Here is a 25747-nt window from a genome sequence, read left to right on the forward strand (position 1 = left end):
ATAAGGAAACAAAGCAAGAGAAAGATATATAATGAATGTCTAAACTGTGGTAAAGATCTCAAGCTGAGCTTTTTCTTACTGGATTTAGCATAATCCAAACACAGAAACCCAGGAGAAGAGGTCCCCTGGATCCCACGGCCCATTGGCACGGCACCCGTCTCTTTCCCAGCGACGCAGAGGGATTGTGGTCCCCACGGTTGGGGCTCACTTCCCCCATGGGCTCACAGTCCCAGAAGGCATCTTAGACGTGACCGTGCTCAACTCCAGGCCGTTGGTTGCGTTTTGGCAGGGAGCGTCAAGTGCTGGCAGAATTGAGGCCAAAAAGTCTCTACGTGGGAAAGACGACAAAGCTTTCAGCAGGATTGTTTGCAAGAGCCCTACAGCGGCAGTGTGGGTTTGCACACAAGGTCAGAGGGAATTTATAAACCAGCTTGCTTTATTTATTGGAGTGGCAATGAAATGCCTAAAATTTATAGCCTGACAGACAAGCTGAGGAAATAGGACACTGTGAGGAAGACAAGATGAAAATTAAGCTGAAGGCCTGTCTGCATGATAAGAGCATCCCATGTCCATCTGCACTCCTCAAAATCCTTCAGAGACTCTTTAAGTGTCAGGGCAGGAGTCGCAGAAAAACGTTTTGCACATCTAGGCCACTGGTGCCCATCCATACGGGGAGCAGCGTCCCCTGCAGAACACCTGCAGGAAGAGAGCCCTTCGGTGAGAACTTACTCAGCAAATTGGTTTGTCTCTAAATATATAGCAGGGCCGTAATGCCACACAGCACAGACCCTCAGGCACCTTTTAATGTCATTTCTCCCAGGAAGCTAGAGAAGAGGGGGTCTCACAGGTCTGAGAGTAGGCATGATGAAAGAAGAGAAGGTGCTTCCCAATCTTGACATCAGTGATGACGGTCTGGGCCTGCTCCTTGCAACAAGCTGTTATAATTCCACATGCTTTGCTCTGCTGACATCCAGAGAGCTGTGCCAGTCCACGCCAGCGGGGAATGTGACCTGAGGGTCTTGATATAAATATATTGATTCTCATATGCTTTGGATAGGTATCGCAAAGAACATCCAATAACGGTGTTAACCTTCTTCTTACATCTAGGAAGACGGGTTTTTTAGAAGCTCTCAATACTCTGTTGGCTCCAGAGTCAACTTAAGTTACTCTTAAACTTAAATTACACTTGAAAAAGCCACTACAGAATTTAAAACCAGAAATGTTTTGCAAGAATCCAACTGAAAACATGCCTCAACTGTGTTAACAAGACTCCTGCAAAGGACTCGAGCTTCTGCTCAGACCAGTGTCTGATTGGCAATGCTGCACGAGCAACGACCTCCTTCTTGTCCGATGATATAAATAGAGCATCTTCTCCACAGAATGAATGCTAAATATTTACCCTCCTAAAATAGCGACTGCATAAAAGGAAAGGCCCAGGCTTGATACCAAAATGCTCAGCGTGGTTCAATGTAAGCAATTCAGTGTGATCAGCTGAGACGTGTAACAAATCTGTGGTGTTCTGCGGTGAGCCGCGTTTAACATGCATGCAGGAATCCTGCTGGGGCATAATGTGCAAATCCTGATCTTCACATTTGCAATGAAGTGGAAGAGAAAATACAATAGTTATTATGGATTACAATTCAGACTTTTATGGACAGTGACAGCTTTGGCCTGTCACTCAGTTGCTAACAATAACTGCTCTGAGATAGTGACTAGAAAAATAATTGGGCTGAATTTATTCATTCTTGCACTGGACTTACATATTTTTATTCTGAGATGATGAAGAGTAAAATGCAGCAAATTTGACACTCAGTGAGCATTCATGCTTATAACTCATTTAAAGGAGAGAGGAAAGGTGGGAGAGTCCTTACTCTTAAACTCCACACGTGATTTTGTATATTTGCTGTATTTAAAGATATGCATTTCTGTACCTGCTCAAAGTTTCTCAGGCTGCCTCTGCCAGAGGTTATCTGCAGTTTCAAAGAGGCAGAGTGGGGAGGGAGCAACGTGCATCCTCTCCTCCTGCAGCCTCATGTTGGCTCGTACTCCCCTTCTCTTCCAGCAATAACACAGCTATTACCCTGTGTCTCGGACCCCTTTGCCTCTGCTCCTCTTTGCTGCAGTTCCTGGCCAGCTGCTTTTTTACGAGGCTTTGAAAATGACTGATGACTGGGTTTGGGGGTCAGGAGGAAATTTTTCCTTTGGGGTCTACAGCCTTTTCATGCTGCTCTTGCATCAGCGGGAGGTCATAATTAAAATAAGTCTATTATTTACTAGTTTGCAGGAATAGTGAGCTCTCACTGCTTCCACCTGGTCCACAGAGTTCAGGACTGCATTGCATACTGGAAGAAGGAGCCAGACCTATGAGATTTTCAAGCAGGAGCCATCATCCCTTGGAGGAGGGGAGAGGCGAAGATTCAGAGGCTGAGCAAACTCCTACGAGTGGGCTGCAGAGAGTCTAGCTGAGGGTTAGGTGGTAAGAGCCCTTTTGCCACTGATTAATCATTTCAACAAAGTGGCATCCTATCATCAGCTAGAAGTGGAATGAGAGCTTGGGAGCCGCGCCAAAGCATCCTGGATATGTTTCAATTTTAGTTTGCTTCTATTTTTTTAGTAGAAGGATGCTTCTGAATTAATAACTTAACAGAGTTTTTTTCTTCCTTCAGCAGATGTCTAGAAAGGACGAAGACATGTAGGAGAGGAGGGAGTGCATGCCTATAAAAGGAAGGAGAGGAACAGGCTGAGGCTGATTTTATTTGATAATTTCTCAAACATCCATTTCTCTTTGTGAAATTGTTGTAAAGTAATGCATATATTGATTAGCACCAACCCTGCCAAGGCCTTGGTTTGGGAAGATGACAAATAAACAAGACATTTGGCCTGTCAAATTATTTTCTGAAACAAAATGAATTGTCATTTTCATTTGTTTTTGCGTGGTGATTAGATGGCACTGACGTTTTTCTGTTAACCAATGGCCTGCTCGTTTCTTCAAGTATCCGCATTTTACTGCGTCATTCCTGTGATGCAATTTCTCGTGTAGCGCAGCTATAGATGCAGACTCCCAAAGGGGAAGCCTGTATTAACATTTATCTCAGTGACCCATTTTCAGCAGCATGGGAGCTGCGGGGCTGATGTCTCAACAATGCTCTCCCCCGGATCACTCTCAGTCTCTGAAAATTTCCCCTGTAAAATCCCCAAGAAGCCAAAAAGGAATCACGGTTCACAAAGCTTACTGTTCATGTAACCGACAGAAGCATTTCACTAAAAAACAAGTTGCTCTAAGGAGTTTTCTACAGAGTAGCAGCATCTTTCTCCCAGAAGGATTTTTCTCTTGCAAGGCTTTTACCTAAACACTCACTTCCCACAGGCATTTTATCTTAGAATAGAGGCACATCAGAAACACTGTTATATCATTTGTGAGATTTAAGAGTGCTTTCATTTAATTTATTTCATGCACCAGACAGTTACTCCATGTAGGATAATCTACCAAATTATGCAATGGACTACATGTATAGGATATATGTAAGATATTTTTTCCTCTTCTTTATCTGTTTTTCTGGAAGCCAAATGATTTGCAAGAATAAGCTATCTTAAATTTATAGATAACAGCATCAGGCCATGACACAGGGCTTGGTGTTCAGGGTAATTTTGTGGTGGGTGTTCCTTTGTCAGTGCCTGTCAGCTTTGGGTTTCTCTTCCAAACCGAGTCATGCCCCAAGGCACAAACCCTGCCCTGGCCCTTTCCTTCCTGCTCAGAAGGTCGCTGCTTTTCAACTCATTGTCCCAGAAGGAGAAAGTGGGAGATCAGAGACCGTCTCCTGTGCTGGAAGATGCTGGCACTCTGCTTCTGTATTCCCAGAGGGGAAAGAGATGTAGAGTTGTAGCTGACACCCACCAAATGCTCTTCCATCTCTTGTCCTTGAGCAGCAAGAAATGAGCTTTTCACCATGGGTCCCTCCATGGTATAGCCGCACTCTGGAAAACAAGCCTCGCTGCGTGCACACAATGTATGCAGCCTACGCGCTCCCCTTGTCCTCGTTCCCAAGACAAAGCACCTCTAGAAATGGGAAAAGGCCGTGGACAAGATCTGCTCCTCACCAGATCTCCGAACAAAGATCAAGCCCAATTTATATTATTTTAAAGGATTAGATAATGTTGTAAGCATCGGATGTGCATTGAATATGTCGTATTTATCCAAGTGCCTTTACTGCAAAGAAATATGAGAACCAACCTCAGAGGTATCCTATCTGCTTCTGCTTCCAAAAGTACCAGTATGTGGCTGTTGTGGCATAAAATGTTGGGGCCGGGAAGAGCTGTGATTACACAGTGCACTCTGCTCTTCCTTAGTCCTTGCTTGTGTGCTTAGAGATAATTCAAGGTCGCCACATCTACTGATAACTCAATCCTAATTAATTTCACTATTGAGGTCGCAATCTCAGGAGTTTGCCGAGTAAAGAATACCCTGGATAAACGGTTTTGTGACACGCGCAGTTGCCTGCAAAAGAGTCAACTGAAAATGCATTCAACAAAATGGGGCTGGTGCGTAACTGAAGTTTGAACCAGAGTCTTTCAAAAGCCCAAAGATCAACTGCTGAAACCTGTGCTGACCTTGTCTCTCAACCCATGGCCTCTCCAGTGACTTTCCTGTCCTTTCACCTCTTCTTATGAGAGGAGTCAGCAAAACAGGAAGCACTTTCAGCTCCAGACAGTAGCCTGATCAGTAACAGAATGAAAAGATTGTGGCTTTTTGTTACTTTATAATGATATTATTATTTGCAGGAAGTCCAAACTGGGGATAGAGGCATATCATGAACTGGTCTGGCATCACATACAAACAGGGACTGAGCAACAGAGAAATACAAGCTCTAAATTCACAGTTTTATATTCTTCATTCCTTGTGCTAGCAGAATTTTTTCAAAACCCCTTTCAGCAGCCCTAGAAGCAAGTGGCTATGATACAGCCCAGTGATGTTCCATCAGTAATTCCCAGCCCAGGGGAATATTGGCTTACCTACTAAATATTACACATCACATGCATCAGATGAGATACTAGGTTCATAGTATTAGCAATAAGCAGGGCAAATTTTATGAAAATATATCCAGACATACATCTAAATGAATATTATGCATGAACAGGATTCAGCTTAGTCCTTGAGGTCATATTCCAGAGGCAGCCTACCAAGGAGGTTTACCTGTAGAAAACCTATGGAAATGGCAAATAGAGAAGAGAAGCCCTTTCCATGGAAATTCAATGCGATGTCAAGGGGCTTAGCAGTCACTGAGTCTTTGCAACGCTACGTGCAGAGAGCGCACTTCGGCACTGTCCATGCAAACCCTCACAACAGCAACTGGATTTGAAGCATTGCAGATACTTGGCCACGCTACGTGACAGAGGTGACAAATCAGAAATATTCAACTCCGCTCACATATCACTTTTGGAGAGCAAAGAGTTATGCGGAATGTGGCTTATAAAGTAGCTAATGACAAGGACCAGTCACAAAAATAACTTTCGTGTTATTGAAGAAGAAGAAAATGAAATAGAAGTACACTGTAAGGCTGAGAATTTAGCGGGGATTTGGAAGCACAAGTATGGTAAGAAGATCTTGACTGCGCTGTAGGTTTTGGGCTTTGGCTTAACCAGTTCAGGAAGGATGTTGAAAAAGAGCCATGGGCTCATGGAGCACAAGACTTGAATTATTTTGCTGGCTTTTGGGGTGATCTTTGGCATTTCTCCACTGACTGCAGAAGAAGCATAGATGTCTATTTTAAACTAGCTTGCTACCTGTCAACTGGCTAAAATCATATGAGCTGAACCTCTTCCTAGCTTACTAGTGTAATTAATGAGAAGAAGAAGTTTTCAGAGGTGAGATAGACATAGGAGTGGATTTTAGCGACACACTGAGAAGAAGCCTTTGATTTATTGCAATGAGAGGTGACATGTCCCTTTCAGCACAATTCATTCAATCCAGAGAGGGTCAAAATTCGAGATAGTCTTCGCAGCTCCACATTACAGCAGCAGCACTGAACTCTGGCAATGATCTTGCCAAGATCCTTGCATTTTCAGAGTGCTAAGGGCCAGATTTTGGTCTTTGCGTTGAGGCTCTGCCATGAGCAAACCGCCAGTTTGTGATTTTTCACTAAGAGGACGCAGAATCAGACCCTGGTTCTGCTGTGTTACCTGCTAGATATAGATACTGGGTAGGAAAGGCTGTTTTTTTGCGGTGAAAAAGAAAGGAGGGCAACAGGGAATATGCAGACAGATCAGTGCTAGGAGCGACTTGTTCAGAATTCATTTTCTACCTCCTTTCGCCGGCACCTTCTCCTGCTTCCATCCAGCTGGCAATGCCGAGTTCCTTTTTCTTCCCTGCTTGCTGTACATTTGCAGCTGATGATAATCTTTGGCCTGAGTATTTCCTAGGCCAGCCAGGCCAGGACATGTCGAAGGACAGAAGATTTATAAACCTGCATTAAGCAGCCATGTTAATCAGCAGACTTTCCTCTCTGTCTGCAAGCCCCACGGAGTGGCCAAGGCGTCCTGGAGCAAGCGCTGCACCGGAGAGCCCGGTGCTGCGGGCTGAAACTGTGGCGAAATGAATGGGACGGCTCAGAATTGCATGCCCTCTCCTTGGGGCCAAGGGAAGAATGAAATTGTGAAAGAGAAGGCAGGAGGAAGAAGAGGTGGTGTGAGCTCTGAACCTAACCCGCAGTTTCTCTAGAGCTGCAGGAATTTCGGAGGTGAGGAAATCATGGGCATTTCTGGATCCTCTAATGAAAACGCCAGTCATCCAGAGGAAGATACCCAAGAAACCTGGCAATATCCCTGTTGAGATATACTATATGACTGGAGAGTATGTGCTGCAGTTATTTTTAATCTGTCTCCCATCTGAAATACTTTATTGCATTTTTAGAGGCTCTTTTAAAAGCAGAGAAGGCAGTGCTGCCGGAGAGTGCTTTTATATTTTAGGTTGTCTTATGCTAAGCAGTAATATATGTTTAGGTTGTTATTTTACCTTGCGTTTCTACTGGGATGATGACAATTTCTGTGTTCTGCTAAATTGCAAACCAGCCTCCCATAATGCCAAAATGCTTGTATTAAGAGCCTTAGCTAAACAACGCATAACAGTAGATTTGCAAAGTGTATTTTAAATGTTCTCACGGAGGGTTATTTCTTTTGTGCTAGACAGAGGTGCTTAGTTTGTCCTTGTACATTTTTTCTCCACTTCCCAAAGCTGCCAGGTGGCTATGGCAATATTCATGCAGGAAACTTTACTGTTCTTTTATATTTGCTTTAAAACAAGCAGACAAAAAACTAGCTTGGCTAGCTTGACTAGAGAGTCATCTGAGTTAAAAAGTGGGATATAGATAGGACCATGTGAGTTATACGTTATTTACTCCATTTTGCCTCCTTCAGCACCATAAAAATTAGTAAATTATTTTTTTAAATCATGGCTGGGTTATGCCTTTTTATGTCTTTATCAATTAAGTAATTAACTTCTGCTGGACTGGCCTCTCAGACCTCGCTTTCTGCCCAAAGCATCCGATAGTTGATACTGCTTCTGTACTTCTACACTTGCATGAGTAAATCAGACAATTATTAATTCAAATGGCTAAGTGGCATTCTTGAATGCACAAGTAACCTTATTCTTACCAGCAATTGCAAACAGAAGATATTGAGTGTTAAAATACAGACACAAAAATTAATTTGGTCTTTAGGCTTCTGCCTTTTCTGCAGTCAGTCCTATAAAGAGCTCGAGAACAAGATTTACAGGCTTAAATCAGTACATCTATTAGAAATATTTTTCACCAGAACATGAGCTGGACAAGCATATTAACTTCAAAATGAGTAGATATCTAATTAAAATACGACCGAATAAACGATGGAATTTCAAACACATCGCTACTGCTGCGGTTTCTGAAGCTCAGGATGCAGGAGCAGATTGCTGCTTCGCAAGTTTGTTTGTTTTTGGGCAGGGGTATTTGGGCAAGGAAGAAATCCCTTCGTGAGCGCGTGGGGAAGGATGCAAATCACACAGGTTGGGAAAACATGTACGCTCATTCCAGCAGGAATTTTTCACACACTCCTTTTTCTTTCGTATCCAGATGAAAGATGGATGGAAACAGGCAAGGTATTTTTCATGGGATCCTGGGATATTTGGGAGCCTGGGTCCATCCCTCAGTAAAAGCCTTTCCATTACCTTCAGTAGATATTAGATCATATGTGTAATTATCTCAAAGGCAAAATGAAGAAAAAGGAGTTTGAAATGAGTTATTTTTGCTTTAAGGAAAACGGGAAAGTAGGAGGACCAGGCCATGAGTATCGTTCAAAGAGCATTAAGGAGATTTGGAGCATGTTGACCTCGTACCGAATCCATGTGCAGAGCTCCTCTGGACATCAGCAGGAGGCCAGTCTGAAGATCAAAGCCACAGAAGGAGTATCTATCCTGGAGTAAGCCTCAGAAGAGCATTAAATACATTTTTTTTTTCCTTGAAGGCTGTTTGAAAGCCTTTCTAAGAGCAGTCCAGGTTTTGAACTTATAAAAAGAAGTATAACGCTTGGAAATAAAATCTTGTCCTTGTTTGGTTTAAATCTGTTTAGGTTTACTGACTTATGTTCCTATACACCGACTGAGCCTCTGTCCTGAGATGGGAGTAGCCTGGATTTAGGATGTATTTGTGTTTTTTTAATCCATAAGCAGTCAGGAGAGAGAGGCATAGTCTCATATATGGACGCGTGCAAAGAGTGCTGAAACAGAAAGTCATGGGTTTTGGTTTTTTCTCTTGTACCGAATTTGTTGCAAACAAATCAAAAACTTCTTTAACCACCAGATACTCCTAGAAAGACATAATACGGAGGAATGAGGACGTGCAAAGAAGCTGGAATTCCTCAGAATAACCACATTTGAAGAATCTTAGTGTTTTTACTGTTGTTTCAATTCAGAGTTGGAAGAACCTAGAAACAAAATTGCCTGTTTAGAGGCTCATAGATAATGTAGTTTCTGGCAGGATTTTGCTATTTGAGGAGATGAACAATTATCCCCAGACTTTTGATAACCAAGTCCAAATCAATCTTTAACACATAAAGGATGTGTTTAAATTACACTGATAAGTCCAAATAAAGCCCTGGATCCATCCATCAAGGGTTTTGGAAATTCAGTTCCTAGATCTCAGTTTTGCAACTTGGATCCATCTTCTACAGCAGAAATTACGGACATTGCTGTAATGCAATGTAATATAGCGCTTTAATTCAGTCTGCATCCAGGTTTTCTATTAGATGTGAGTGAATAAGCAATGATAAATACACAGCTGCATGATTATTAATAACACCAAATATGAAGACACACTATCAAGATTTTAATGCAATACTGTGAGAGAATGGATATGGTTCTCATAGGAATAATTGTAATGAGGGAAATAAAGGATTTAAAAACTGTGCATCACTGATTTATTATGGTTATTTTATTCCTTTTACTAAACTCTGTTCCTATTTTTGCAGTTTCTCGTGGTTTTGTATACACAGAATGAAGCACATTGTTAACCGCTGCACTGCCCAGCTTATGCTTATTTTAGGCAGTATATTGCACCTTAATTAAGAACTGTTTGCATTTTCAGAGCATGCAGATGCCAAAAGTTTGCCTTTTTAATTAAAAGTAAAAAGCAAACTAAGCTGTTCTGTGAAGAATGTGAATGAAGCTCTAATGAACAGGGAAGGACAGAGAAGAAGTTCAGACCTGGTGAACTTTAATGCCAATGGTGCAAAATGCAACTAATTATACAACAATTGATTGTTTGCCATGTACAAGTAGCTACAACCGTATTTGCCAAATAGACTGACAAGATAGACTAATCTCTCCTCTCATTCATTGTAATCGCTGAAATTCTGTATCTCAGCGAGACACAAAGAAAAGCTGCACCTTTGTGATGTAAATCAGCAATGGAGAATTTACATGATCTCCTTTCATAACTGAGAAATTGAATTGCACAGGATATTCACTAGGAGCAAATACTCCTTCCAGATCAATTGGATGTCCCCAAAATATATTAAAGATGCTGCCATGAGGCCACACTTGGTGCTCGTTGCACTTAATGAAAAGGTTTGTGCTGGTGTAGTGGCTCTTTCAGCATGTTTTTGGAGCTAACTTGTGTCATACGATTACTATAACACTTCTCCCCAAAATAATCAGTACTTTTAAAACAGAAAATCTTGCAGGGACATGAATTAAATGAAGCCAAGAATACATATCACTGACTTTTACCCTAACTTTGGTTTATCCAGTGTGCTGTATGGCCCGGGAAAAAAGGCTATGGGATGCAGTCAACATCTTTTTGAGAAAAATAATCAAGGCCAGCATATAGCAGCCATTGTCTGCTATTACTCTATGTCTTGCATTTGGGAAATGAGACTGAATTATGTCAGCAAACTCATGGGATAGCTCTGCTTACATGCCTCAGCGTTCCTCAGTGATTTATTCACTGTTCCTCAGTAACGCTTCAGTGTAAGTTATTGTCAGTCATCTTTTTTGCTGCAGTTAGCAATGCCATCGAAAAACAGCCAGTGATGGAATGCTATCAAGTCTACTAAACAGAGCAAGGAAAAGCAGGGCTTTTTTGAGGAAGGGTTGATTGGTTATATGAATATTAAATAGTTGGCTAAGTTTTCACTTGCATGTGCAGAGGTATCTATTCGGTTAGACGTCTCTGAGTGGTGTATGTAGTCTATTGGTACCTTCCAGAAACATCTTCCAAAAAATTAGAATGGGAGAATGGGGAAAAAAGTGTAAAAATCCATTATTGTGCCATGCCAGTTTGGGAAATTCTCTTGACATTAAGAAACATCCAAGGAGTTTCATCTTTAACTGTTCCAGGAAGAACTTAAGCACAGTAGCTGGACTAAATGTCTGCTCTGAGGGCAGCTCAAAACCAGCCACCAGTGGCATGAGTTGACATCAGTTCATCATGGCCACGGGAAGAGCTGAGCCTCATCCTTCTCAGTTCATGCATATCTGCACGAGCTGTGATGTCTCTGTAATCCAGTACTCACTGTCCTGAAATGATCATGGACCTGGTGAAACTAAATATTCACCAGTGGAGAAATATGAACTTTAGCTTGATTGCAAAGAAGAGGGAGAAGAGCATTCCCCTGTACAAAAAGTATTTCAGATCACTGATGCTGTAGAGACAGCACATACCTGCTGTAGACCTGCACCCAGCATGGGTGAGACAGGACTGTGCCGGGTCCCTGCCCTCCCCAGCAGTGGCTGGCTGAGAAGGCAGAAGGTGACATCTTTTATTCACAACCACTGCTGCTCCAGAGACCTTGGCTGCTTCCACTTACACCTGAAGTTAGCTTCCTGCAGACTGAATTCCTGAAACTTACCTTTTTTTTCCTCTGCTTCCAGCACTAGCAATGCATTATACTGTGGAAAGTCTCACCATCAGCTCTTTGGTCCACCTCCAAGTAGCCACAATGTCAAACTCCAGAGGCTGAAGACAATAGGTAGGAAATAACCTGCCAGCCTTGAGGAAGGGAGCATAAGTTTTGCATTAAAACCACACTAAGTTTAGGAAGACAATATCTTTATTTCTTGGCTCAGGACAGCTGTGGTTGAGCCACTGTGCAACAGATGCCCGCGATATCCCAGGACTAATTCATAAATTGTAGCAAGGACCAGTTCTAGGTGCAGATGGAAAACTGAGAGTGCTATGGCAGAAAAGATAATGCGTGGATATAACTGAAACGAGTTACATGAAATGGGATAACTGAACACGTCCTGGGGGAAAACACAGCTCCAGCAGCAAAGTCAGCAGCCCCGCATTCAGAAATGGGGTCAAGATGCATGAATTTCTGATTCAAAATTAGGGTGACGGGCTATGTATTCTCTAGCAGACAGGCAAAATCCTTCATGTACCAGAGTGAATTCTTAGGAATTTTCTCTTCTCCATATGTTTGACAGAGTTATGGTTTTTTGCTTTAACTACCTAGAGGTAAAGTCCAGTTAAATAACAGGCAGACTGGAAATTTCACATGAATGCCCTGGTTGAGCTTTTAATAACACTGGTTACTCATATGAGAGGATTATATCACTTTATCCTCACTAAAATAATCCCTCAAGTTACTGAATTAATTGAAGATTTTTTGTTTACTTCTGCAGTGAAGGTAAAGCTTGTCAAGGATATATGGGGTTGGGAAGAGCCAAGTTTTGAAAGGATTTTTTTTTGGCAGCCTGAAAAAAAATGTCTCTTGCCTTTTGGGCCTGGGGGGGGATTGAACCTGGCAGTTCAAAGTCCTTTCTCTAATGGCAGTCAGCACCAGAGATTGAAGAGGAAGGTACAAGTGTGAAAATGAGCGGTGCAAAGTCACAAGCCGGTGGAGACACTCCTGGGTCATACCCAGCAGCCAGAAGCTGCCTTCTGTCAAAGGATGAAGCTGTGATGTACGTGGAGAAGTGTGTGTACGCCTTCCAAATGCTGTAGCTTTTGGTCCTTCAATGGCCTTTCTGGAGGGGGGTGGTGGGAGACAGCTTGTGCTGGAGAGCTTGTTTTCCCAGTCCTGGTGGTCTAGTAAGCTGTAGGAATTAATTTTAGGAAAGATGAACTATGCGTTAGTAAAATGGTGTTTCCTCACAATTCCTGTTATATGTCATTCCTGATATTTACCCACTCCCCCCCAAGAATATTGCATGACAGCAATTGCTCAGGATAAAGGATGGCAGAGGATAAAGGTTTGGATCCTTCTGTGTTGTTGGTTATATCTTGGAAATTGTTCATTTGGCAATGTGTTAAAAAGGGGATAGTGGCACTTCTCTGCAGTGCAGCTCAGGAGGATGATTACAATCAAGTGCCCTGGAGATGGGGAATGGGGTGGAAAGAGGGCTTTTGTAGTAAAACCTTCTTTCCCCTTCCAGAGACTGGAGAGCAAAAGAGAAGAGTACTTAGAGCAGGGCAGCTCAGCCTTGCTAACTGGAAAAGCCAGAAGACACCAGCTCTGTCTGTCAGCTTTAGGACCTTTTCCATATGATTTCTGTAGTCCGCAGTGATAAGAGGAACCACCAGCAGTGCTTGCATCTATTCTAGGCTGCGAATTCTTGTGCAAGAGGAGGCATATATCACATCTACTTATTTTTCCAGCATTTTTAGATGGTTCAGCAGATTTACAGATTTATCATCTTCATAACACTCTTATACTACTTCCCAAAGCTACAGAAACCAATAGCAATATTTGATGGCCGTGAAATCATATTTATGGGATCCATTAAAAACTCTGTATTGGTAGTTAAATCTGGAACCTGGCATAAGTGATGAGAGTATATTGGAGAAGTCCCTGTGGAGCAGCATATGTGGGCTCATGTTCATAGCATCAGAAGGCATCTGTCACAAATTTCAGCCCTCCCAAGCAGATCTAATCTGGTATTAGTGTTCAGGAAGCAAGGCACATCCAAGAAAGCATGTGCAAAGATGGGCTTTTAAATAAGTGTTCGTGTTCCCACCGCATCAGAAGGCTTTGACTTACATATTATGTAGAGAAGGTACCGCAAGAGAGAACAGTCTTTCCAAGCGAGAAGGAAATAGCCAGACTGACTAACAGGGAGACGAGGCAGGCTGTCACACGGTGCCCAGCAAAGCAGAAGCTCTCAGGCAGGGTTTGAGGACGACGTGCCCTGTGACCATGGCCCATGGACCCGCACTGCCATGGGCAGGACACTTGCTCCTCGTGTGCGACTCCCCAGGGCGTGAAAAGCACTTACAGGCTCCTACGGATCCCACCGACCGCTGTGCAAGCCGAGTTGTCCTTCTAAGGGGGATTTCAGAGCAAAACTGCCTCCCAGCATCGGTCTAAGTGGCATCCACATGGCAAAGAAGGGGCATTTTTGATGCCCCGTGTTGGAGGGTAATGAATGCACGCTAATCAGCCTTGAACACTGAATTTTTTGAGGGTGGGTTTGTTTCCCAGCAGGGAGGACTCGGCGCATTTGAGGCCTGAGCACAGGCTAAGGACTGCGCTCACAAGGCATCAGGGACACAGCCAAGTGTCTGCCTTGTTCACGGCAAAGGAGAGTCACAGGAGACGAAAGTGCCGTGGAAGGGTGACAGGGATGGCCCTACCACTGCCCTGTGCCCCTGCCCTATAATTGCACATTCAACCTGCTGCAGACCCACCACACCACAGAGGACTTTCTGTAGAAGATGGGGTTTGTTGAATCAGATCAAGAAGAAAGTGCTGTAAGTATTGATCTGCAGTAGGCTGCGGCGATCATCTTTAAATATGACAAAAGCACATTTTTCCCTTCTAAAGCTTCTGTTTCAGCAATGCTTTAGCTAATCAGAAAACTGATGACACTAAGATAAGGGTTCACTACCTTATTTGCTGCCTTCTGGGAGTCAGAGGCCCCCACCAAAGGAATTTAATCTTCCTAATCACAGACGTGCCCTCCACAACGATCCTTCATTGCCTCTTAGAGATGATTCTTGGACCACTGCATTCAGAAAATCTTGGCAAGCTGAAGGATGAACCAGTCCTTCAAAAGGACTTTGAGCCCAAGCTCTTAGCTGGGAGTGATGCAGGGATGCCTTTTCATCAGAGAACTCCTTGCTGTAATGAAAGTGCCAAGTAAGGAGATCTTCTGACGCTTCCCGCAGAGGCTCACAGCACGTCCTCTCGTGATGGGCTCCCGTCCTCCCCGACGGCACAAAGCAAATGGCGCTATGACCTGATTCCTTTCAGCATTTTGCTGAGGAGACGCAGCAGGGCGAAGGTTCTGTTTTATTTTAATCACTGCTTTTATCCCCTCTCTCTCTAGCTGGGAAGTTGCTGGCTTTCTAAACTGTCCAACCCTAGGCAGCAATTTCCTGAGCAATTAACTCTGGTAGCAAACGTCTTACTTGTTTTCCTGGGGTCAAGTCAGAATAGGCATTTAAAGCACTTACCAAGTAATTTTAGTGGCACCAGATACAAAATTGGTCCCCAGTCTGCAGACACCAGGCTAAAGGCTGCTCGTGGCCACCGTCCATTTCACCTTTGGCCACAGGACACCAATGCTGCTACTACGTAGGCTGCCTGAGGCTTGGTGGACCTAATTCTCACACCACTGTTGCTCTTGGAGGCATCAGCAGCATCAAAGCAGAAGGCATGTCATCTTGGAGCACGTCGAAATGTGCGCTTCCCAAACTAGACCCTGGGGCAGAGCCACTTGTCTGCAGCCCTAGGCCCCTGGTCAGAGCCATCCTTCTGCAGCACCAGGGATGGTTTGGTGGACTGTTTTGTTCATACGAAGACCATGTGAAATGCTGAAAATCAATTAATAGGATCAATCAATCCCCTTGAGCAGGTCCTTCACTCATCCTTGACTAGGTACTTCATTAATTAGAGAGGGGTGAGTTAATGGCACCCACCTCCTCTTCTTTCTGAATGCATTTCTTACCAAAGAGCTGTTTGAAGTGGGTATTTTCTTTATGTAGTTGTATAAACCTACAGAACAAATCCTTCTAGCATATTCAAAGGCATTAGCAAGGGACTTAACACCAATATGTTTGCTTTCCCCTTATCTGTGTGTTTCTGATTCCTTTACATTGCTAATATGCTTTTAATTTATTTTCCTTGCTTTGTTTGGCTGCGGCTCATCCTTTTGTTCTCTGACAATAACACCAGTTCAAAATCCAAACGCCTGCCTTGGCCTCAGCGAGGTATTGACGTTTTCCTTACCTCTTCAATTATTACCCACGTTGCTGTTGCACTGAATCAAGGTCTCAGACCTTTCACGCGATGCGCTGACAAGAGAAGTCTGCTTAATTCTAGCCTGAAAAGCAGCTCGAGTTGAGGTTGGCAGTACCACCCATCCATACACGAAAGCTGAAGCGTCTGCAGGCTGGAAAAAGCTTTATTACTGTGTATCAGCCTCCAAGCTCAATTTGAGCACCAAAGCTCACACATTTTATGATACTGCATATTGTCTCTGCTAAAATCTCATTATATCTTTGTAGTTACCTCATCCCACTGCGGAATAATGTGCGGTGTTAATGACGCAGCAATGGTAATAAAGTGTCCCTATGATGATTTAAAGCAAAAACAGTTCTCCCCTCTCAAAAGCCTTATAACTAGCACTTACTTTTATGATGGACTGCTCATTCACTTATTAAACATTTATTGTTTCCTCAATAAAAGTAATCTTAGATGTATTCAATTATTAATACAAATAAGGCACAAAATGTGAGACGGCAACAAACTCATTTTCTTTTTTACATTAATCTTCTTTCTTATTCAACCATCACAAGAGGAGAGTGGAAAAAAACCCACACTTACTGAAAAACAAATACAGTTGGCATGAGAAAAGCAAAATCCTTATCTATATCTGAGTCAGGAAAAAAAATAAATTAAAACTCCTTGGAAACCCACAATGTTTCCCAATATGTGGTGGAGTATTGTTAGTTTGGTGCTCCTAGCTTGAAAATAACTGAAAACTGAGACTGCCACAAATGTTCAGCAAGGACTGCATTGGGGGAATGCAAAAGAGGTTTGCGATAGCTCTGTATTGTATGTGTATAAGTACAAACACACACACACATATATACTTTTTTTTTATATATATATATACACACACATACATACACACATATCCTCATACATACATACCCACGTTTGGATGTTAACACAGCATTAGCTTTCAGTTATTATTTCTTACGCAGAGCTCGGATCTTTCAAAACTAGGTCTCGTACAAATCCCTTTGGATCAATATTTATGGGATCATAGCAAGAGTTTGGGGGTTCGTACCTATGAAGCAGCCACAGACGGGCACTTCAGGTTGGTCTGGCCCATGGTGATCAGGAAGGAGTTAAGTTCCCATTGCCAGTTGACTGGTGTATTTGAAATAGGTTTACAGACGGTTGCTCCTGTGAAAGTCTATTTTTTGTTATAAACGTTTTCACTCCATGTTGTCGGTGACACCCTTGAAAGCGATAGCTATTTGCTCCCGGTTCAACATCAACTGAAGGCAATTTATAAGCTCTGAGTCTTGCACTAGGCAAATTTTCACATTTTATTTGTATCTTTTCAGGCTCTTTGCGTAGATTTAGCTGTGATTTGGTAGTCTGGAGTGATCTTCTACTCCAAAACCAGCTAGGATAAAATTGTTTTACATTTAAGTAGAAGACGTTATTTGTCCATGATTTGCCCTCTCCATTCTTCCTCCCATTTTGCCGATGTACCTTATAGAGGAAGATGCTGGGAGGATAGGAAGGGAAGAATGTCTTCCAGCTCTAATATTTCTGAAGTACTCAAACTGAGAAGAAACCATGCAATATGAGAAGTGAAGAGCGAGAGGTCATGGACTGTTTATTCTAGTAACCTCAATGCCAGACTATGTTGGCAGCATATGCAAACCTCCAAATTAAATGAGAAATTGTCCTTTAGTTGGCAACTGAAGCAAGCAAACAGATAAACATAGAAACCCAGTGACTTGCACTGCTCTAGTGATCTTGTAAATCTATCGTCCTTTGCTTATGAGGTTAAAAAAAATAATTCTGAAGCAAGTATGCAGATGATTAAACTTCTGAACAAGAGGGCAGAGAAAAGAACAGATCATCTGAAACCAGAAGCCATCAACATTTGAAGAAAAATTTGTAAGCTGGCTTGAGATTTCACTGATATTTTGAAATTTGAAACTGCAACCATATTTCTGAAGTTTTTGCTTGTTTGATTCTATTCTACAGCAGTTAGAAAATAGCTTTAAAAGATAGGGTAGTTGTGAAAACTCTCTTTTTTTTTTCCTGATTGTTTTAGCTGCTAACCCTAAAATTCTGATGTTGAAGCAATGTTCACAGCCATACTTATTTAGCACCTGCATAAAGAGCCAGAACTAGTATTTTATTTCACTAGCATTACATTAATTATGGAGTAAGGTCTTCTGATTTACTTCCAAATTAGACACCACTTAATCAGGATTTAGCCATTTATTTAGTTTTACACATTGTGAATAAACCCATAAGTCATTGGAATTACTTGACAGCCATGAAATACCAACATAGAGTTTTGGTGAATCTGGGCCATATTTACTGTTGTAGACCAAAATACAAATAAAGCGAACTCTTCAAAAAACCTCCCAAAACATCATTCTGAGATAAGACTTGGAAATATTACTTATCACAACTAAAAAAAATTAGTTGATAAATATGTAATAAAAATAGCCCAGCATGTAGGGCAGAGCAAAAGGATCAGCCCCTCAATCCAGGAGTGCATCAGCATTCAAAAAGGGTAATTCCAAAATTACCCAAACAACTAAAATTGCACCTTTATGTGCTCATGCTCTATTAATGGTCAAATGATTACTAGCACCCAGTTGTGGAAATTATACTACCAAGCATCCTCTTATAGACTGCAGTCTATAAGACTCATTGCCAGTAGCGCGTACAGTATATATGGCTGACTATTATCATTCTTATTTTGCTCCTTTTTTATCAGCGCTTGCGTATCACGGTATCACCTTTGTTGACAAGTGCATATGTGGGTAGACAAACAAAAAGGAAAAAAGAGAACAGCTAAAGAAATGGAAAAGAGAAAAATCTGTTGAAGTCAAATTGAGTTTTTATATTAGAATCGGCTTGATCAGGTGCATCATCTATGACTACTGGAGGAGGAAAAAATCTGCTGGAATGAAGAACGCAACTTTAGCTATGCACGCTCGCTTTTTTCAGAATTTAGAAAAAGAAAATCAGATATTAATGAAAGCTGTTTTGAAAGGGGAAAATGCAGTGTACATCACAACTGTGAGTTGTGAATGCATTTTATTGCATTCTATGCATACAGGTTCCTCATTCCCAACAAACAGGTTTAGTGTCACAAAGAATAAATCTCATCATATTTGTAAGCTAAAAAATACCCCAAATTTCAAAATAACTTGCTTAGATGCAGAGATGGGCAAAAAGAAGCGGGTCATTTAAAAAGGAAAGTGAGTGATTCAGTTATGAACAGTAATATTTTTAACAGTTTAAAACAATTATCAGTGGACTGATTTTTTGGGGGCTTCAGAGATATTGGACTTAGAGGAGACAATCCAATGGGGAATCATAATGCATTTTGCCTATGAAATCTGGAGTTTGCCTGTGAAATCTGGAGTAATTTCTCAGATGACCCGTTGCTTGAAACAACAGAAGAATGTGTACAGAGAGATGGGCAATTCTTATTTCAAGAGAATTTATTATCCAAAGAGGAGGGAATATTTTGCATTAACCAAGAATTATTGTTCATTTTGAGTATTCATTTGAGTATTGTTCATGTTGTATACGCTCCGTACAAGACACACATCATCTTTATCACCTGAATTTCAGTTTGCAATAGATAATTAATTAAAATACCAATGGAAAGTTGTCTTTTTTTGGTGTGGATTTTTTTTTTTTTTCATCATCAGTCATGGCCTTGCAGTTGAGTATGTTTTGAAGTGCTGGTAAAATTCTTGTAAAAGGAAAATCTATATCAGATTGTCAGGATCAATTGGATTACCCTCTCATCAAACGTGTTAGGACACTTGACAAGTCTGAAGGCACAGCACATACTGAGTGGCTTTGAATGGAATATTCTCTGGGGAGCATATGCTCCACAGGGTTCAATATTTTGACTGTGAAAAAATTTCATAAAGCTTTTCTTTGGTCTTCTTATGCCAGAATGTGCTCGTTTCCTTTCTTTGCATGAGTCACGTATTTGTGAAGCTGTTTCTAACAGCTGATGGCTAGCTCACGCTGAGTTATTAAATGATTAAAGCAGCCTTCATTCTTTAGACAATGATCAACTTCAGCAAAAATCCACGCAACTCATGGAGCTTGCATTAAATTGCAGCTAACAAGTAAAAAGAGAAGATATTGGAATCGGTATTTTTAAGTATTCTTTGGAATAAAATACAAATCTATTACAATGAAGTAGCAGAACCATTTGAACATGATGTGGACCTGTATATTCTCATTAACACCATCATCAAGTCTTTCAAATCACATGCACAAGGCTTGAGAGACCAGTTCAGTGTCGATGAATTCAAGGCAAAGCCTACCGAGTGAAGAGGCTGATTACAGACACAGCAATAGAAGTGTGAAACTACAGAGTATTTGTCTAACGACTTTTCGAGGAATTGCTGGTGAAGCTGTTCTTCAAGGACGGCAGAAGACCGAAGGCGAAATGTACGTGCCCATTATTGACTGTTCGACTGATAGCTCAGCGCCAAGAAGCAAAGCACATCAAACCAGCTCCAAAACTGCACGATACATGTGTTAGGGAAATAACAGAGGACTGGGAGACATTTCTTTATCATCGCTGAGGAAAAGTGTATCTTGTTTCTGAGTGTAATTAGTTCAACACGTTATGGCTTTGTAACAAAATGTCTGTCTTCATTTAGACAGAAAACAGACAAGCTGGAGTCCACCTTCCTAAATACCAATACTGTTTTACAGATTTTCTTGTCTATGACTGTCTGCAGCAGCAAACAGTTCTGAAGTAAAAAACGATTCGAAATGAGGAGCACAGCCTTACACTATCAGTTGACGCTGAATTCCCACTCAAGAGTACTGAATCCAATTTTTAAAGAAAACTACTTTTTTCCAGAGCTCCTTTGTGATAGCCTTGGTGAAAAAATCTTACAAATCATCTTCTGAATTTTCCTTTCTATATTTTAATCTTCAAATATAAAAAAAAAAATCTCACCTGTCAAATAAAGAGATATGTTGCTATGATATGCTAAACAGACACTTAAGCCACTAATCCGTGTTTATAGTAACTTAAGCACCAGATAAGTTTCCTAGCAGTTTGTGTTGCTGAGTAATACAGCCAGTATGTCCATCAGGAGGGAGCGTGGAGACTAATGTCCCAGTTTAATTAAAAACCAAGCAAATACTTTGGTCAGGGCTGGGGGTAAGGACTGAATAGGAATGAACCCAGGGAAGCACTGGGCAGAGAAGGTGAGATGTAGGAATGATTTTATTTTGTTTCTACCTAAAATACGTGTGTTACTGTACAATAAATTCTTAGACAAATATAGATTTTATTGACTTTTACCTTTACCGGGGCCAGAGGAAAAGATAAAGGTAACATATGATACCTCCCTTTTCTGTGGAAATAACAGCCAAAAATTTGGGGAACGGTTGGTACCCAGCAATCTTCTCAAGGACACCTGCAAGGCAGGAGAAAGCTGTTCCCTGGCTGCCCAGCCTGGGTGAGAAGTTCAAGGGGATGGGTGTGAAGAAGAATTGCAGCCACTAGCCTTCAGCAAGGTCATGCCGTCCTCTCCGTTCGGAGAGGTCAGCGGGAAGCGAGCACAGAGTCTGCAACACATGCTTTGATTCATGTTTTGGGGCCTTTGTTCCCGCCAGTAGTCTTCTCAGCTGCTTGGTTACCCCATTTTCATTAAGCAGGAAAAAAGTTTTATAGTGAACAGCACTGCAGAGACAGGGCCTGGGAAACCTTTGTCCTGCTGTCAGATGCAGAGAAAGAACACAGCCCAACAGCCAAGAAACTAATTTATTTGGTTTTGAGTTTAATTCTGAGGAGCAAGAAAAGTTAAAACAAACAAACAAGCAAACAAACAAACAAACAAACACTTAATGCTCTTGCTGATACAAATTTTGATCCCTGGCTGCACCGTTATTGTTTTAATTTGTGCAAGGCAATCTGCTATTTTTGATCGTTTCAGTGGAAGGACTTGGGAAGATGGCAGACCAGACATCCATCTAGAGTACGGTTAATATAAAATAATGCATGCCTCAGCTGATTTATTGCTGGTAAGACTATGAGCACTGGAAAGAAAGATATTCTGCTTGCTTGTTGTATAAAATACTGACTTTTTTTACACACAAAACAGCTTCTAAAGGTATCAGCTGAGAAAGCACTAGCATGCAGGACATCAGCTTAATCCTATTTTGCTCTTGATTATTCAGTTTGCAGTTGTGGGTAGGAATCGCAACACAAAACATCAGGAGATGCATGCCGAAGGTACCTCTGAAGGATATCTGGTCCATCACTCTCTGTCCCTCTCACCTCCAGCAGAATCGGTTCCACCTACGGCCTTCCTGACAGATACATGTTGGATATTTTCCCTGGTAATTGATGATGGAAGTTTTACCAGCTCCCCAGGTAATTTTATAAGAATAATTTCCATCCTACCACTAGGCTGCTTTTCTAACTTTTAGAAATACACTAATTTTGTCTAGCTAAAGAAGTGGTAAATGATATCCCTTTCTCTGAGGATTTAAGCAGTATATTACCCCTGGGTAGGATTTCCTTCCTGACGTTTGATTTTAAGAATAACAGCTGTTCTTACATGAAATTCAGCACTAAATGAACCATCCGGCTAATCTACCCAGAGCAGCAATCTTAGCCCAACCATTGCCTTTAATGCCTGCTCAGCTCTTTCCTGGAGGTCACTGGTAGGTGACTGGTCTCCATCCTCAGGTGAAGTCCCTGGACAGGGGGGGTTAGTCTGTCCCTAAGGCTCAGGCCCATGAGTTGACCTTCAGGATCTTTCTCTCATTTTCCAGGGTGGAGCCTCTAGACCTGCTGGGAACCCTCATAAGGTACTTCACAAACATCTTAATTTCAAGTGTATCAGGCATCCTTGTTGTCAGGGATGCTGATGAAGTTTTGCTAGTTTAAATAGCTGAGGATCTGGCACGGATCCTGTAAGATTTGGAACCAAGTCACATTTCTGTGCCTGCCTTTGTGTTTACAGCACACTGGTGGCTCTTCTCGTAACTGTCCTTCCCTGACTGCCGGCAGCCCAATGCAACAGGTCTGAATGTGATCAGGTTGAATGATTTCAGCCATGCAATGTGACTTACTGCTCTAATTCTCCCACAGGCTGGAGATTTTCTGTTCTTTTTGGAAGAAGAAGAATCCCATTTTTTCCAATGAGAAAGTGTAATGGAAGGGCTGCAGTTCTAGCTGAAAACCTGTAGGAACTACCAGTGTGAGTTTGCACTGTATAAAGCAAATGCAAAACTCCATCAGGAGAATTTGTAGCTCCAAAGGCTTGATATTTTTCTATCATACAACACACTCTGAGAGATACTCTCCAGCTGACCCATCCCTTGGAACTGCGCTCTGTAATCACGATCACACAAGAGCGCACTGATGTATCTTCATTGCCATCCTCGTGGCTCCTGGTGTCTGTGACTCCTCACACAAATGGACATCCATAGCTTTACTTATTGTAAGGAAAATAAATGGATGGTTTCCACTACAAGCAATATAGGAGAATAACCAGCTCTCTAACGGCTGGCTTCTCACAGCCCTGAGAGGTGAGGTGAGGCACCAGGGCTGCAAAACACCTGGGAGTCCTGGTCACTCACAGTCCACTATAAATAAACTACCTACGTACATATCATCAATGATAAGTAACTCTGATTATTTAAGGATTTCTTTCAGTGATAATATCTTAATCCCATTCCATGGGGTTTTTTTTTCAGTTATAAAGGGCTTTTTGTGAAGAACAAGCTATCAGGGACACTTAAACTAAAGGTTAGGTAGGCAAAGCAAAAGGTGGCCCTGGCCTGGACGAGTGTTGATGTAGTCTCACTTCCAGCAGGAGGTTGGACTGGACATCTCCAGAGGTCCCTTCCAGCCAACATTTCTATGATAAATAGGTTTTTTTAGCCCTGTTGCCCCTGCACATGGCCCTGGACACATGAACAAAACAAAGTAAAATGCTTGTGCCCGTTGCTAACCCAAGAGGCAGGGAGATGCACAGCGTAGCCAAGGCAGTTACCCAGAGAGCAGCCAGAGCCCCAGCCCCCAAGTGTGAGCCCTGCCCTGGTCCTCCTGGGAGCTGCTCTGTCCTGGGCTATCCATCTCAGGCACATTCATGGCACGTAGCTGCTCTCCAGGGCACAGTTAAGCTTTTCAATGTGACCTTTGGCTTTGGACCCACTCATGAAATTTTTTACGGTGAGGGTGGTAAAACACTGGCACAGGTTGCCCAGAGAGGTGGTAGATGTCCCATCCCTGGAAACATTCAAGGTCAGGTTGGAGGGGGCTCTGAGCAACCTGATCTCACGGAAGATGTCCCTGCTCATTGCAGGGGGGTTGGTCTAGATGACCTTTAAAGGTCCCTTCCAACCCAAACCATTCTGTGATTCTATGACTCTATAACGAAAAATAATGTCATTTTTATTATCGTGAATCAGTAATATGCAATAAATGAGAGACACTCTTGCTGGGCGGCATTTCCTTGGTAAACAACAGTATCGAACTTCCCAAGAACTTCCCCAGCTGATTATCTGATCTCTTACTGCAATGATTCCAGCAGCTGTCAAAATCAAACATAAAGGGGCTTTAAACCACTTTTTTAAAGACTGAAAAGCATTTTCATAGATTTAAGAGTCCTTCAAACCCAATTATCGAATCAAAATGCAGTTGCAGCCACTCTGTCTAACATCTCTTCAGAAGTATAAAAACATCCATGTATAACTAATCACTCATCAGCTTGCATAGTAAACGCTTTCCCAGCGTGCGCTTTATGACGGCATGTACGAATTAAAAGTGAAATGCGGTTCTTAGCATTCACCTATAGCCACAAAGAAGGCTATAATGTTCCCCCAGCTGCAAAAACACGAGCCCGGATCCCACAAGCCACGCGGGAAGCTCTCAGCAGATGAAGCCAAGTGGGAGCTTTTCAACGTGCCTACTGGCTAAGACACCCATCAGCAGGTGTGGAGAGATATATATACACACATACGGATGTATATGTATATAAAGAGGTGTATGTATATCTATATTTATATATGTATGTGTATACATGTATATAAATCAGTGGGTAGCTAAGTAACACTATGATGTGATCAGCAGCCATGCCAGCACATAGTAAGAAAGCTTATTGTTTTTCAAGGCAACATTCCCAGCTTGGAGAGCCCAGACATGTCCCCCCTTGCAGACTTGGAAACTTGGTTTAAAAGCTTGACTAAGCTGCAGCTAATATCAGTTTTTAATAGCTAGCTTCCCTGCTGTCAGTACAGCTCCGTGGATTTACACTGTCTGATGCTGCTGCCCCCTAAATGCTTACTCTAGGGAAAAGCCTTAACGTATTTCACATGTTTATTACTGTCATATATTACTACAAGTAGATTCACAGCTGGTGTGAATTGTTGTGTCTCTGTGAAGTTAACACCCAGGTCTTTTCGTAAATGCATATTCATCACCTCTGTCCTCACGTATACATATTTGTATATAGCACACAGGAATAACGATTCAAGCACCAAATCCTCAGCTAATATCACTTGCTGTACTTCTCTTAATCCATATCATTAAATATATCTCATCCTACTGCTGTTCTCCTTGTGTTTATCTATTAGTGTTGATATAAGTAAAAATATTGCAGCACATAAAGGGCCAGATGCCCGAAATACAAAATGTTAGTGGCCCTAAAAGTATACTATGGCATCATTCCCCAAATTGTAAAATACTTTGATTAATTTCTCAACAGGCTACTGTTTGGTTTATTTACTTATTTTTATTACTCCATTTGGGTCTTATATTAAAGTCAAATAAAAAAGCAATGTCTTATCTTATTCCTGCTTTTAATTACTTGTGCCTGCAAACAATGATTTAGGCTCCCACATATATTTCTGGGCAGCATCATTATTTATTTCACTTCTTTCTTTCACTTTGCCTCACTCTTAAGTTTGTTGTTGTTTTGCATTTTTTGTGCCTTTTCTTTTTCCCCAGAAGTCAGCAAAACATTTCCTGTAGAATCTTTTCTATTCCTGGACCACGATCATGGCAAGAAAA

Source organism: Gymnogyps californianus, chromosome 5 (assembly GCF_018139145.2).
Source record: "Gymnogyps californianus isolate 813 chromosome 5, ASM1813914v2, whole genome shotgun sequence".
Classification (NCBI taxonomy): Eukaryota; Metazoa; Chordata; class Aves; order Accipitriformes; family Cathartidae; genus Gymnogyps; species Gymnogyps californianus.